Here is a 16,234-nt window from a genome sequence, read left to right as displayed (position 1 = left end):
CAAAATATTAAAATACAGTAGTCAGTCAAACATTAAAAGCTTCCCTAAACAGGGCTGCCTTCAGATGTCTTCTAAAAGTCTGGTAGTTGTTGTTCTCTTTGACATCTGGTGGGAGGGCTTTCCACAGGGTGGGTGCCACCACCGAGAAGGCCCTTTGCCTGGTTCCCTGAAACTTGGCTTCTCGCAGTGAGGGAACCGCCAGAAGGCCCTCAGCGCTGGATCTCAGTGTCCGGGCTCAACGACGGGGATGGAGACGCTCCTTCAGGTATACTGGACCAAAGCCGTTTAGGGCTTTAAAGGTCAGCACCAACACTTTGAATTGTGCTGGGAAACGTACTGGGACGTTTTGTACCCTATCTGAAGATCGGTTGGAAACATTTTGCATTCAAAGCATGTGCTCTACTGCTGAGTTGTGGCCCATCCAGAGAAGAAGACAGCTAACAGTCATTCTCAGATGAGGACAGTGTGAGGAATATCCCCAGAGCAGCTCCTTGAAAATGAAAACAGCTTGCCAGTCCTGAAAACTGAAGTGGAAAAACCAGAAGTTCTGGCAGTCAAGTGCCAGCAATGTGCCAGATGCGGCTGTAAGTGAGAGTGTTGAACCAGAAAATGTTCAGCGAGGTAACTGGACAGCACGGAGTGGCTAGTTGCTCAGAACAATACTGGTTAAGTTTCAACAGTTATTGAGGAAGATGGGTGGGGGAGAAGTGATTCTGGGACTCATAAATCTTCTCAGGACTTCTGGGCTTGGAAATGACTGCAAATGTATTTGGAAAGAATTCTGTAAGCTGAACTCAATGTGTAATGCCCACCAGAATCTGCTCTTTATCCAAGACTGAAGTCACAGCTTTCCATGAGAATTATAGGCCCCTTCACACACCTACATCTAACATGAATTGATGTGCAGACTTAATAAGATATTTTTAAAATTCTCTTTTCATCTCAAAGATTCCACTATAGGTGAATGTAGATGACCTTTTATCAAGCATTTTAGAAGTTTAACTTACCACGGTATGCTTCTAGACTCTTGGTAAACTGATCGTATGGAACATTCCACTACAATATATGGTGATATTTTTCACCACCCCTTCTCACTTTATTTGAAATCTGAGGAAGCAGAGAAGCACCCAATTCTAAAAGGATAGTCTTGCGGTTGCCTGGTTTTTCAAGTGGTCACAGGCACTTCAGATCATTAAAAGATGATCTGATTTCCCCCTTTTGTCTTGCAGGTTGGTTCCATATTAAACTATCAACAACCTTGGATGCATTACAGTGGTACCTCAGGTTACAGACGCTTCAGGTTACAGAATCAGCTAACCCAGAAATAGTACCTCAGGTGAAGAACTTTGCTTCAGGATGAGAACAGAAATCATGCGGCGGTGGCGCGGAAGTAGCAGGAGGTCCCATTAGCTAAAGTGGTACCTCAGGTTAAGAACAGTTTCAGGTTAAGAACGGACCTCCAGAATGAATTAAGTTCTAAACCCGAGGTACCACTGTATAAGGAACTGTAAAGATCGTTTTAGGCAGCAATCCAACATAGTAGGGATGAGGAACTTGTGGTGTTAGACGCCCATCACCCCAAACTCTTGGCCACGCTGGCTGATGGGAATTGAAATCCAACAGCAATTGGAGGGCCATGGGCTCCTCATCACTGCTATCAACCTACTTGGGAGTAAGTCCTGATGAACTCCGTGGTTATTGCTTATGAGCAGACATGCATGGCACTGCATTTTTAAGATTGATATCGGGGGGAAACAAAAACAAACCCTGAATCCCAAACGTCCAGGTAATCCCAAGCCTTTCCATAGCAGGACAAATGAAATGGTGTGAGCTCCATGTAAGAAGACATGTTTTCCAGCAAACAGCAAAGAACAGCTATTGGGAAGCTTAACACAAAAATGTTACAGGGAAACATGCCAACCTTCGTGTCGGGATTACAATATTAATTTCTGCATCTGAGAGGGAGGAGTTGGGAGGATGTATTAAAGAATACAGGGCAGGATTCACCTAATGAGGCCTATCAGTGAAAGGTGGTGCAATGGGGCTTCTTCACCCTCTCTTCCCTCTGCGCCCCCCGCAAATTGGCTCAGGGTATGTGTGCGAGGGTGCGAGGGTATGGGACACGGGTGGCGCTGTGGGTTAAACCACAGAGCCTAGGACTTGCCGATCAGAAGGTCGGTGATTCTAATCCCCGCGACGAGGTGAGCTCCCATTGCTTGGTCCCTGCTCCTGCCAACCTAGCAGTTCGAAAGCACGTCAAAGTGCAAGTAGATAGGTAAACGGCATCTCCGTGCACTGCTCTGGTTCGCCAGAAGCGGCTTAGTCATGCTGGCCATATGACCTGGAAGCTGTACGCCGGCTCCCTCGGCCAATAAAGCGAGATGAGCGCCGCAACCCCAAAGTCGGCCACAACTGGACCTAATGGTCAGGGGTCCCTTTACCTTTACTATGCATGCGACAGAAGGGACCATTCTGTCTGAAATGCTTGTGCTGGCAGAACAATTGGCATAGCACAGCAATTCCTTCCTCCGTTTAGTAAAATAATGTTATGACGCTTGTGGCCCTATAGATCAGATGGCATGCTAGAGAACGTTTGGGGAACTTTTAAAATCTGAGGATTCAATTAAGGTTTAAACCCATAGCACATTTGAATAATGTCTTAAGTAGATTTTGCATCAAATCAAATCAATTCAATTACCTTGTTTTTGTAAACCGAGTGAATACAAATGTTTGCTTCCCTGTCATACACAGGACTTTTAGGCTGCAGCCCTGTACTCATTTAGCTGGGAGTAAGCAATATTGAACTCAATGGGACTTACGTACTTCTGATTACACACACACACACACACACACACACACACACACACACACAGCCTGTGCTGTAAATAAAAGGAATTCAGTGGACTGAGACGTTTCCTTTGAAGACCATTTTGCTTTGCATATGAGCCCGTTCCATCATTAAATAATAATAATAATCAGAAAAGCAGCCGCCTAAGCTTGTGCGAGGGAGGCAGAAGGAGAGAGCGAAACTGAGCGAGTGAAGGTAAGGGCAGGTGAAGAACAGTGAATATCCGGCAACAGCAGCAAAACAGTTTCAATTTTCTGGATTATTAATTCAAATTCACATGCACATGCCAGTTAAAATTAAAGGCCTTTTTTTACGGCTCTAGTTTAAATTAAAGATTATATTCTGCTCCACAAGTCTGAATTAAATAGCTTATTTTGCACACCAAGCTCTCATTTTAAAGCTAATAAAGAAAAAACATAGCATGTACGTGCAGGCTTGAGACAGGAAGGCTCTAAATTACTACACCTGTTTCACTTGGGAGCTACTTTATTAGTGTTACAAAATTTGGCTTTGGGTTTGGCATTCTGCAATGCATTTAGAACAAGCCTTTCTTTGTTTTGACAGAATGACTGCGGTAAATGAATGACGTTTGAGCTAGGTGTGAAATGTGAAGGTACAAAATTAACTGGTAAGATAATTACTGTTCTAATTCTGCATAAACAAGCATTTTGAAAATCATTAATAGTTCAGGGAAATAATGTTAGTGATTAAATAAGGCGGTTTGCATCGCTGAGCACAACTAAGCTTCTTTAATTACATTTGAAAGCAAGGGAAAGCAGCTAATTAAAATTAGCACAGGGTTCCTGAATGACCAACACTGTATTGTTGCCCTAACCTGTTTAATTGTGTTTATTAATATGTCTTCATTTTCTCTTCTCCTATGCATTAAAAAAAAATTAAGAAAGGGAAACCACCACAAAGGAACATGAATTGTATGTTGTGGTTAAAATTAGGAATAGCTGCTATAACCAGAGAATTATTTATAAGGCAAGCTATCATTACTTTGAAGTCATAACTTTTTTAATGTTCCAAGTGTTCTGTGGCTGAATCACTGATGGGACTATGTCTATCATGCCTAGAGAAAAAGGGTATTGCCAGGATCCGAAGTGCTGCTCTAGGCATCCGGGGCTTGGGCATACATGCCCAGTGAAATTTGCAGGTGGGGATCCCTTGAATAGTAGAAATCATGGTCATTTCCAGAAGCGATGAGTTGGGTGGGGCAGACCCACTACCCTAGCCTCCTGACAAGTGGGTTGCTGTTGCTTAAAGAAAGGCCATAGGGGAAAGCAATGCGAGTGTCGTTGTGGTGCAGAGAGGCAGCAGATTGGTGCTGCCAGTGGGTTTTCACTGCACTGACCTCCTGGCTACCTCCCCATCTTCTATCTCGTAAGCAGCAGTGACTCACCTCCTGGGAAGCTGGTGTCAGGGGCGGAGGTAGGGGTGTGTGGTGGGGGCGGGCTGCCCTGGGTGTCACCACTGAGGGAGGTGTGACAAAATGGCTGGTGGCACTCACCGTGGGGCCTGCAATGCGCCTGAGCCACGGGTTTCTCCTGGGAGTGATGCGGTGGCTTGGGTGCCCGCAGGCTCCGCGCTGCCCCAAACAGTCCGCCTACCTCCTCCCCCTCAGCTGTAGGGCGACAGAGTGGGAGGAGGCAGGCAGACTCCTTGGAGGCCCCACGGAGTGTCCTGCCCTGGCTTGCCCTGCCCTGCCCCCACGGGCAGTTGGGCCCGCCCCTGGGCTCAGGGTATGCGCGCCGCCCTAGGCACCTGATTGGCTTGCTCCGCCGCTGGCTGGTGTAGCAGTTCTGCCCCACCCAATGAGCTACTTTCACAAATTGAAATTCCCCTTAGTTTCAAAAGCAGTTTGCCATGTGGCAAGGGAAGATTGCTTCTGGATGGAGGTGCCATCTTCTCACTATGATTGAGGGGGCCCGGCATGATATCCTAACATCATGCAGAGCCAGGGGGCATAGATGAATGTGCTCTGTACATTGAGGGGCTCTGCGTTCCCCCCAAAAAAGAAATGGAGGGAGCCAAAAGTGCCTCGGCCCCTAGAAGTTGGTGCCTATGCTTCTGGAGCAACACAGACTGGTATTCAATTAAACCATACTCAAAGTAGACTCACATGAGTTAGCCATGACTTACTTAAGTGGGCCGACTCTGAGTATGACTTAGTCAGATATCACCCACAGTTCAAATGCTCCATGAGTGCACTGAAATAGTTCTATAGTTCTTTGGAGCCACACCTATCCCATAGTTAGTTTCCGGGCTCACTTCAAATTGCTGACCTCAATATTTTAAAGAATGCTTCTCTCCATACAAACCAACCTGGACTCTATGCTTGCCATCAGAGGCCCTTCTCTATGTCCCTCCTCCCTGAAATGTTTAGAGGGTGGCAACATAAGAACAGGCCTTTTCTGTGGTGGCTCCCCATCTCTGGCATGCTCTCCCCAGAGAGGCTTGCCCGGCAATATGTGTTCTTAATGTAATTGTAGAATTCAATAACGGAAGTGGTGGGGTGTGGAAGTGTTTACCTGACCTCACCAAAGTTGAATCATTGCTGGTTACCAGAAGGTAGTGGTGAGGTCGGTCCAGGGCAAACACAAGCAGGAGCACAATTGGGCTTGGCTGATGCATCTATATGCCAACCTTGCTGCCACCTTACCCTTCCCAGTCAATAGTAGTAGTTCTGTTGCAAGGGCAGGTAACTGCCTGCACCCAACCACACTGTACATTACTGGTAGTATTTTAAGAAAAATATCCAGCCCAATTCCTACGGAGTACAATGGGGTTTATTATTAAACAGCAGTGCATAGGGCTGCAGTCTGAGGGTTATAATCCAGCAGAGCACTAAACGTGTTTTAATTTAATAGCATACCTAATTCTGTGTTAGTGTATGGGTATGGCGAACATCACATCAGTTACATATATGAATATGTTCTTTATAGAAAAAGTGGATACGCTTTTAGTCAAACAATCTATTTTTTTCCATCAGAAGCTCTGCTTAAAAAAAAAATACAATATCTACAGTATAATTTTATTTGACTGTCTAGTTTAATTTCCATTTCTGCTGATCAATTGGCATTAGTTCCAATCCCTGGGGTGGGTCATTTTTAAGATTTGTAACAGAGAAATCATTTTCTATAATATACAATGTACAATACAATGAATAGGACAAAAATAGAGTCGATGCTAATTTTTATTTTATTTTTAGGTATAATCAAGTCAACTTAAAGCAGATGCAACAATTTATACAGTATTTATACAGTACTGTATCTCTGATGTGAGCCTCAGTCGAATAATAATTTACATACATATACATTTTAAACAGTAAAAACTGGTGAAAAAACACAAAGTTCTATACTGAAAGTTAGCAGGTCCTAAGAAAGCAGGTTAAATCATGGAAATTATGCTCATGGAACTGATAAGCAATTATCATGAGAAGTTAATTTTAACTCCATGAATAGTGCAGAATATTCAGCAGACATTACATACGTTAATTTATAGATGCACACTTTTATCAACACAGAGAGGAAAATTCTGTTCTCAGTGATCCAACTGCATATTTGGGAAAGCACCCATTGGCTTAATCTGAAGTGCTGTTTTCCCAATTAATGTCAACACACCCCTTTAGCAAGAAATACTTTTTAGAAAGTAGACTGGAATTTAAAACAACAACAGCAACACAAATCATTCATTGTTCTGCAAGCAAATTTTCAATTCGCAAAGATTGTCAGCAGATTCAAACATAAACAGCATGAACAAATACAGGAAGTATGCTTGGATTTCAATTCCTGTACGCATGTGTATCATAACTTGGAAGCACCTGTAGGGAGAAGAGTTTGCTCTCAGTGCAACTAAAAGATTGGCACGTCCACATAAACATGGGAGGTGTGATTCACTACAATTCCTGCATTCTTTGCTTTTATTTATTTGTAAAATGTATTTAAAAGCTTTTACAAACAGCTCAAAATTTTAAAATCTATAAGCGGTGCACAACATAAAAATAAGAAACAACATTGTTAAAACAAAGATGCTACATAAAACCAGTGAAACAGTAGTATGAAATGATTCATGCCTGCAAACATGGATTTGCTCACTGCATTTTATTAATACTGAATATTTGCAATGAGTTAGGTCCCAACTTCCCTTGTGTTCTGCTCTTATACTGCATCTTATCCTATGATGTATAGGATGCTACCACAGAAGGAAGATAGGAAGGGGCAATTTTCACTGAGCCTCCTTTCAACTCGCCATGCCCCTGGAAATCTGATCTGGAAGGTTGGGGAACCCTCCAGAAAAGCATGGGAGTTGTTGCTGGGCTGCAGGGAGAATCTGTGAAAATCCATCGCCACCTCCTTTCTGCAGTGGGAGCCTCTGATGGATCAGAGCACCTTTTACAAACAGAAGTTGTCCTATGGGTAGAAGGGCGAGTCTAGATCCCACCTTATGTATTTGAGTGGTAACATTGAAGATTAATAGGTTTTCCTACTATAGGCAGCAAGTAAGCCACCCTAGTTGTATGTTATTATAGTTCAGCCACTATGTATTTCTATGGTAACGTTTAAGATTAATGGATTTTCACACTGCATGCAATAATGGTCATTGTAAGACGCTGATTATATTGCTTTTTATGTGCTGCATACTCCCTGTGGAAGCGCAGTCTTAAGGAACTCCAGTATATATTTTGACCCTACTCAATTAGCTGGGGGAAGTGGAATAGAATATCTGAAACTGGTGGGATATGATAGGGGAGAAATTCCATTAGGATCCCATTTCACACTTCCCAAAACAATACGGAAATCAAAACAAATCTCCAAATTTGGTGATGCAGAAAAGAGGTATACAAAACTGCACATATTGGGGGGAAACGAAAGTGCTCATAACATGTATATATTCGTGGGAATCATATACAAAATGCATTGCCTTAAGGGAAATTGCTTGCTGTTAGGGATTGTAGGGAAAGATCTGCCAAAAAAGCTGAAAAGCATCTTCATGTATGTGACAACGGCCGCGAGAGTTCTAATAGCACAAGGATGGAAGACTGAAGAAACCCCAAACAAAGAATCATGGCAAGAAAAATTGATGGACTATGCAGAACTGGTAAAATTGACATATAAGCCAGTGTTTCCCAACCACTGTTCCGCGGCACACTAGTGTGCCGCGAGATGTTGCCTGGTGTGCCGCGGGGAAAATTAAAAAATTCGAAAGATTTTTTTTTAAGTCAAATTTTCGATTGGGGCGCCGTCACTAGATGACCCTGGGGTTCCCTCCCTCCCTCCCTCCCGCTCTGCGCCTCCCTCCTCCTCCTCCGGGGAGGCCCTTCCTGGCTCTCGGCCAAGGCTTGGCGGCTGCCACTCACTCACTCGCTCGCCCACCCGTCCCTCCATCCCTGCACCCGGCCTCTCCCCCTCCGTCCCCGGCGCGGGGGCTGCCGGGATCCGTAGTCCCCTCGCCCTTGGGCTCCGCGCCCGCGCGGGGTGCGCAAACTACGTTTCCCAGCGTGGCCTGGTGGGTCGGGCGTTTTGTTTGAAGCGCTCTTCTCCCGGCCATGGAATGAGCGCGGCGGCGGCGGCCGGGCGGGCAGGGGCTCTTCCGCACAGACCCCGTGCAGCCTGCCTGCGCCCCCGTGGAGATCGGGCGGCAGGATGGAGCCCGGGGATCCCCGCGGAGGCGGAGCGGCAGAGGCGGAGGCTGCCCCCCAGGTAGGGCTGCGTCGGGGGGGTTATTTTTGCAATGCTGCATCCGCGCCGGAGGGGACGCATCGGACCGCGGGGAGACCCCTTGGCGGGCGTGCAAGGCAATGCATGCATGCAGGCGTTGCATGGAGTGCAGTGCAATGCAATGGCAACGCGGCGCCCTGCATGCATGCATGCAACTTCCACCGGCGCTCCGGACTTGGCAGGTGAGGGGGGTCCCCAGTGGGCGGCAGAGAGAGCCGGGAGGGCGAAGGGGAGCCGGGGGGGGAGCAGCGCTGCTCCCCGAGCCGAGCCCGGGGGGAAACTTCGACGTTGTTGCGCCGGGTGTTGGAAGCGGAGGCTGGCGGGGGCCCCTCACCTGCAAAACCTGGTCGCCTCTCATATATTTCGTGCATTGCATTCATCGCCCGCTTTCTCCTCCAAGGAGCTCCCGGGGGCGCGCGTGGTTCTCCCCGTGTTATCCTCGCAACAACAGCCCTGCGAGGTGGGTCAGGCGAGTGGCCCAAGGGAGCACCCAGGGATTGTCCTGGCCAGGTGGGGTGATTTGAACCCTGCTCTCTGCCCGGTCTTCGTCCTCATTTAGCCCCCACATGTGCATGACTGTGCATGACTGAGGTTTTCCCCCCTCGTCTTGGCTATGGTGTGAGTCTGTGCTGTTAATTAATGGGGTTCTGCCTTCGGAGAAGATGAGCCAGCCCTCAAGGAGGTGATTATGTAATTTGCTAGCAATTCATGTCCCTCCCGGCGTGACGCTGCGCGCTGACGTCACGGGGCTGTAATGGTGGTGTGCCTCGAGATTTTTTTCATGAAACAAGTGTGCCTTTGCCCAAAAAAGGTTGGGAAACACTGATATAAGCTACGAGACAAGGATAACTGTGACTTTAAAGATGAATGGGAACCCTTTACAAAGTATTTGAAGACGCAACAAAGCAAACTGGACTCCTTGGCTGGCTTTGAATAACCATTCACAAACTTTTTGTTGATGATAATCAGCGAAACAGTTTGAGGATCTATACAACTGTGTAACATGCAGAAAACAGCAGTCTCAGAGAAACCAAAGACTGGAACTGAGGGAAGTCAGGGGGTGGGGGTGGGTGGGTTTTGTGTGGGAGGGTGGAGTGAGGGAGGAAAAATGGGGGGGGGGGAATAAGGATAATATGTTTTGTTTTAATTTTGAATTTAAAAAAAGTTTTTTAAAAAGGGAAATTGCTTGCAAAAAGTGAGGCCCACTGATGCAGAATCTGAATGTAAGATGGGTGAGTGTGGAAAACCGAGGGAAATCAAAACTAACAGCTTTGTACTTGGTTACAGATGAAAGTTGGGAAGGGTAGGCTTTGCAGCAACTGCCTTCTGCTTGCTATCTTTGTCAGGCTCAATCCTCCAGGGTTCCTAACTGCACAAGGAGACTCCACCAGCAGAAAAGGTTCCCCAGTGCAGAATTTGCAGCCAAACATGGGGAAGCTGGGAGGAGCCGCCTGAATATTCTGAAAATGAGGGCAGTTCTCAGGGGACATTGGTGTGACCCTTTTCTACCCTTCGGGGTTGGGATGCCAGAAAGGGGTTTATGAAATCATGCATTATAACATCTTGCTTGCAGAGGCTGATGGGAGCTGTAGACCAAAACATCAGGTGTGCACAAGGTTGAGAAAAGCTCCCTTATAATATTAATACCAGAACTTCTATGACAGGTTTTGTTTTTTTTAACTGTCTTGCTAACTTTAAAGAAAAGAAACTCATAGATTAAACAAATGATCTAATTAAGTCTCACAGGGATTTTTTTTAGTAGCACCTCATTGCCATAACTACCATTTTACATCATCAAAGGGATACATGACAAGTTCTTAGTAATCAGAGAGATAATTAATGGTGGCATTTCTTTGTATCTAGCAATAGGAATAAATAAAAGTTTGATTTTTTTTTAATTGCCTTTGGCCCTTTGTTGGGTCATGGTCATAGAAAAGTGTGACTGAAACCTTTAATTAACCTTTCTCTAATTCAGCATTTCAAATTTAGCATCATTAAAAGTATAAGAGCTGGCAAAACGGATTATACATTGAACTGGAGAAGTACCCTAAATATGCGAGGATTAATGTTTGAGTAAATGATGCTGTTACCACATTTCATTCCATCTTGACTGATTATAGCAAAGCTTAAGCTGTGACCCAGTTGGTCTGGTTCAGATTCTACCATAGAAGTGACTTTATCGGGTGGATCATCTCTACCATGATCTCTTCATCTGACACTGGTGGCCTGTAACATATGGATAATAATGACAGCACAACTGACAGAAGAGTAGTAGTAGTAGTAGTAGTAGTAGTAGTAGTAGTAGTAGTAGTAATATAATTATTTATTATTTATACCCCGCCCATCTGGCTGGGATTCCCCAGCCACTCTATGTGGCTTCCAACAAAAGATTAAAAATACATTAAAACATCAGTCATTAAAAACTTCCCCAAACAGGGCTGCTTTCAGATGTCTTCTAAACATTGTTTATTTCTTTGACATCTGATAGGAGGGCGTTCAACAGGGAGGGTGCCACTACTGAGAAGGCCCTCTGCCTGGTTCCCTGTAACTTGGCTTCTCGCAGTGAGGGAACCGCCCGAAGGCCCTCAGCGCTGGACCTCAGTATCCAGGCAGAATGATGAGGGGTGGAAACGCTCCTTCAAGTATACTGGGCTGAGGCCGTTTAGGGCTTTAAAGGTCAGCACCAACACTTTGAATTGTGCTTGGAAACATACCAGGAGCCAATGCAGATCTCTCAGGACCGGTGTCTCAGGACCGGTGTCTTGGTGGCTGCTCCAAGTCACCAGTCTAGCTGCTGCATTCTGGATTAGTTGTAGCTTCCGGGTCACCTTCAGTGGTAGCCCCACAAAGAGCGCATTGCAGTAGACCAAGCGGGAGATAACCAGAGCATGCACCACTCTGGCGAGACAGTCTGCGGGCAGGTAGGGTCTCAGCCTGCGTACCAGATGGAGCTGGTAGACAGCTGCCCTGGACACAGAATTGACCTGTGCCTCCATGGACAGCTGTAAGTCCAAAATGACCCCCAGGCTGCGCACCTGGTCCTTCAGGAACACAGTTGTCCCATTCAGGACCAGGGAGTCCCCCACACCCACCTGCCCCCTGTCACCCCAAAACAGTATTTCTGTCTTGTCAGGATTCAACTTCAATCTGTTGGTAGGGGAATGGGGTGGGGTTTTTTATTTAAAAAACCATGTTCTTCAACCGTTCCCAAAATTTTTGCCCTAACCCCCCTACAATGGGGCTTTGTGGAGTGGCAGGCTGGGCCTGGGTGGGGGCAGGCTGGGCCTCATGCCTCCTAGAAATTACTCAGGATCTACTGGATCCTGGGCCAGCCCAGCCTCAGAATGAACACACACACACACACACACACGAATGGCCAGACCTGTCCTGCTCACAAAGTATTCTTAAACAGACACAAAGCATCACACATGCATTGCTAAACTAGTATGGGACTACCTTTGAAGGTGACCCGGAGACTACAACTAATCCAGAATGCGGCAGCTAGACTGGTGACTGGGGGCGGCCGCCGAGACCATATAACACCGGTCTTGAAAGACCTACACTGGCTCCCAGTACGTTTCCGAGCACAATTCAAAGTGTTGGTGCTGACCTTTAAAGCCCTAAACGGCCTCGGTCCAGTATATCTGCAGGAGCGTCTCCTCCTCCATCACTCTGTCTGGACACTGAGGTCCAGCTCCGAGGGCCTTCTGGCGGTTCCCTCACTGCGAGAAGCCAAGATACAGGGAACCAGGCAGAGGGCCTTCTCGGTAGTGGCACCCGCCCTGTGGAACGCCCTCCCACCAGATGTCAAAGAGAAAAATAACTACCAAACTTTTAGAAGACATCTAAAGGCAGCCCTGTTTAGGGAAGCTTTTAATGTTTAATAGGTTATTGTATTTTAGTGTTTTGTTAGAAGCCGCCCAGAGTGGCTGGGGAAACCCAGCCAAATGGGCGGGGTATAAATTTATTATTATTATTATTATTATTATTATTATTATTATTATTATGGAATGCATACATATGCATATATGATGAGAACATGAAACATTCCTCCGGTTTGATGCAAGTCTCTTTGGCAATTGTAGGTCTCATCCTCAGTTCAATTCATTTCAAACATATTACCCTTGTGGTGAGGAGAATTTGGCCACATGCCAGCCCCCAATCAGGTATCTAGGAAAAGCCAGAAATAAATGTTATCCTTGCCACACAGGGGAGAAAGTACAGATAACCAGCTCCAAAAGGGATTGTATTTCAACACCACTTTAGTAACTAACCGCTTGGCAAATGGTCAGCTGTACTCAGCCATGGAGAAATAAAATGTATACCTTATGGAAGCAAGGAAACATGATGGATTCAAAGGTCACACAGGATATATTTCCATCATACGCTGTGGTAAAAACTGAGGTACGTCGGACATACCCCATAATTGCCATCTAGTCACATTTTCTCTATGTCGTTTGTCACATTGTGACAGTAAAAGAGAAACTAGTGGGAAAGGAGTTATTTTTAATGCATGTCTCATTACCAAGTGGTGTGGTTTTTTTTAAAAAAGAAAGGCTTCTCCCATGATTTTTTTTTCCTTTTTAAAGAAACACTGAAATAATTTCTAAATAAATAAAAAAAAGACAAAACCAAAATAGAAACTTACTTAATTTCCTCCGAAAGCGCTGTGACTTCTGATCAGGGTTTTATTTTATTTTAAAGAATGACTATCCTGAAACGCATCCCATGAGAGAAACGTAAGAAGTTGTGTGAGTGATGTGATTAACTGTGGCACTTCACTGCATTATGGCAGTAGCAATGAACAGGAAGGTGTCGGGGAGTTTAATTGTTAAAGCTGCCATCTCCCTTGCCCCTTTGCTCCACCATGACTCTTGTAATCATGCTGGGAAACTTCCATTAACCTTCCACTATTTGAGTCAGTCTTTTTGAGTTAATACCATCAAAACAAAATACACGGGCTGGCTGGTGTAACGCCGTGTTGATTGCGTGTGTTGTTTTTAGGGTTTGGTTTATTTATTTATTTCCATTTTGTCTGTTCAAAAGATGCTGTTTCAAAGAGGTCTAAGCTCCTGTCAAAGCCAAGCCACCCCCTCCTTGAAAATTACATTTCATGCCAAACAATGCATGCCTCATATTGGGGTGGTTCTCACGGATTGTGCTGAAAATGTATTTGTGATTTATTTATTTTTTATTTATTTTTCTAAAGATTTATCTGTCACCCAGCTCACAATATCATCTGGGCAGTTTGCAATTTAACAAAACACTTGCAGAAAGTCATATGGAGATGCATAAAATCACAGACTCTTCAAGAATTTTCCAGGGACAGTCCCAGATTTACAGAAGCCATCCTGGTTTCTGATTTGATCCTGGAATGTCCTGCTTTTCCTTAGGATGTCCCTATTTTCACCAGAGAAATGTTGGAGGGTGTGGAGTTATCCGACCCTCGAGCCATCTGAAGGCAACCCTGTATAGAAAAGGTTTTTTTAACGTTTAATGTTTTATTATGTTTCTAAATACAGTGGTATCTCGGGTTACATTCGCTTCAGGTTACAGACTCCGCTAACCCAGAAATATTACCTTGGGTTAAGAACTTTGCTTCAGAATGAGAACAGAAATCGTGCTCCGGTGGCGCAGCAGCAACAGCAGGCCCCATTAGCTAAAGTGGTCCTTCAGGTTAAGAACAGTTTCAGGTTAAGTACGGACCTCCGGAACAAATTAAGTACTTTTTTGCAGCACACACACAGGTTTAATGCTGCCCATAGACACAAAACATACAGTACAAGAATAGTATATATCAGGGGTAGGCAACCTAAGGCCCGGGGGCTGGATGCGGCCCAATCGCCTTCTAAATCCGGCCCGCGGACGGTCCGGGAATCAGCATGTTTCTACATGAGTAGAATGTGTCCTTTTATTTAAAATGCATCTCTGGGTTATTTGTGGGGCCTGCCTGGTGTTTTTGCATGAGTAGAATGTGTGCTTTTATTTAAAATGCATCTCTGGGTTATTTGTGGGGCATAGGAATTCGTTCATTTCCACCCCCCAAAATATAGTCTGGCCCACCACATGGTCTGAGGGACGGTGGACCAGCTCTTTGCTGAAAAACATTGCTGTATTAGGGTATTATTACCAGAAAAGCCATCACCTCACCTTATTTGGTCAGAGAACCTGAAGAAGGGCCTCCAGCAAACATCTTAATAAACAGACAGGTCTATATTACAGGTGTGCATTTCCGGTGGGTGTGTGTACCCAAAATTACAAGGCAAATTAGGGGATGGCTTCTGCACTTCCAAGTCAAATTGCACCTTTGAATTTGGAAAGACCTGGTGGTTCATAAACGGTTAGGGCTGCTTCCAAAAGCTACAGATTCAAGCTGAATCTTGTGACTGGTGCATGCCTTAATATTTGCTGTCTCTTTGAATGTGGAAGTGCCACTTGGAATGAGGGAATCAGCAGTGGTGTCCCACCTCCTCCCTTCTCTTTGCAAGTGTTGTACTAAGAGGAGGATAAGGGTACTTGAGTAATTTTATCTCTGTAAATTTTGATATGATGCACCTTCTGAGCTAATGAGAGGAGTGGCGCTTAGAGATCCGCCAACTGTTTCCCATCCCAAATGTTCCAATTCTGTTTTCGGAACTGATGTTTAAAAATGCATAAATATGTTCAGAAATGAATATTTTGAAATAAACCATATTTTGAGATACTTTTTGTGCAAATCTTCATACGCTTAAAAAAAAAAAAAGAGTCACCGGTTCAGTTTCTGTGGAAATGAGATAGAAGAGAATTATATGTGAACAAATAAGAAAGTGACACAGACTCAGAAATGGACTGATTTGTCCATCCCTTGAGAGGGAGGAGTGCAACAGATTGTGCAAGAGGTCGTCTCCTTCACAAGAGATGTGCTTGCAGACTAAAATGGCGAGGGCAAACAATTTTGCAAAATGGGGAGCCCTTGCTACCGGTGCAGGTTGGAAGTTAGGCAGGTATTGTGTCTTTCTGCTCCCTTGGTGCAATACCTTCCTGTATCTTAGGGGTGTGAGTTATTAATTACATTGTGACCTTCTACCTGTGTTGTGCCTTCTTCTCTGGTTGGCCATGAAAATGGAACGCTTGTCACTTAATAGGGCTCCTATCTGAACCATAAAGAACAACATTGCATCTGTAGCAAGCAATTAATGGCTCGCTCCAGTATGCAAGCAAGGCATAATTGTAACCTACAGATAACCTCTTTCCTCTTTTCTCTCTTACCATTTCAATTTGAATCTAATTGTAGCAAAAGATGCTGACCTGCAGCTGTGCTCCCTCCCCTCCCCCAGCTATAGCAAGAATCTGCAGGAAAGAGAACAGGTGATGCTCACTCGAAGGGGATAATTGAGGCGCAAGTGTCTGCCCCAAACCCCTATGTCACTTCTGAGAAGTAACGCATGACCCTGACATCTCTAAGTGAACAAGAAAAATGGATCAGAAATTGTGAACTTAAGTTAAAGTTTCAGAGCAACCATTGTATCAGGAAATGAGAAATGCTGATCAACTGAGCCGATACCAATTTAAAGTTCTGGAAGCCGCCTTTCCGGTTATGCTAAACAATTCCCTAGAGTTAGATGTATGGAACAAAATAAATGTGAGTACAAATACATAAAGAAAGAATTATCTTCATTATATT

Source organism: Podarcis liolepis (assembly GCF_965112155.1).
Source record: "Podarcis liolepis genome assembly, chromosome: 6".
Classification (NCBI taxonomy): domain Eukaryota; kingdom Metazoa; phylum Chordata; class Lepidosauria; order Squamata; family Lacertidae; genus Podarcis; species Podarcis liolepis.
This window is presented reverse-complemented; position numbering follows the sequence as displayed.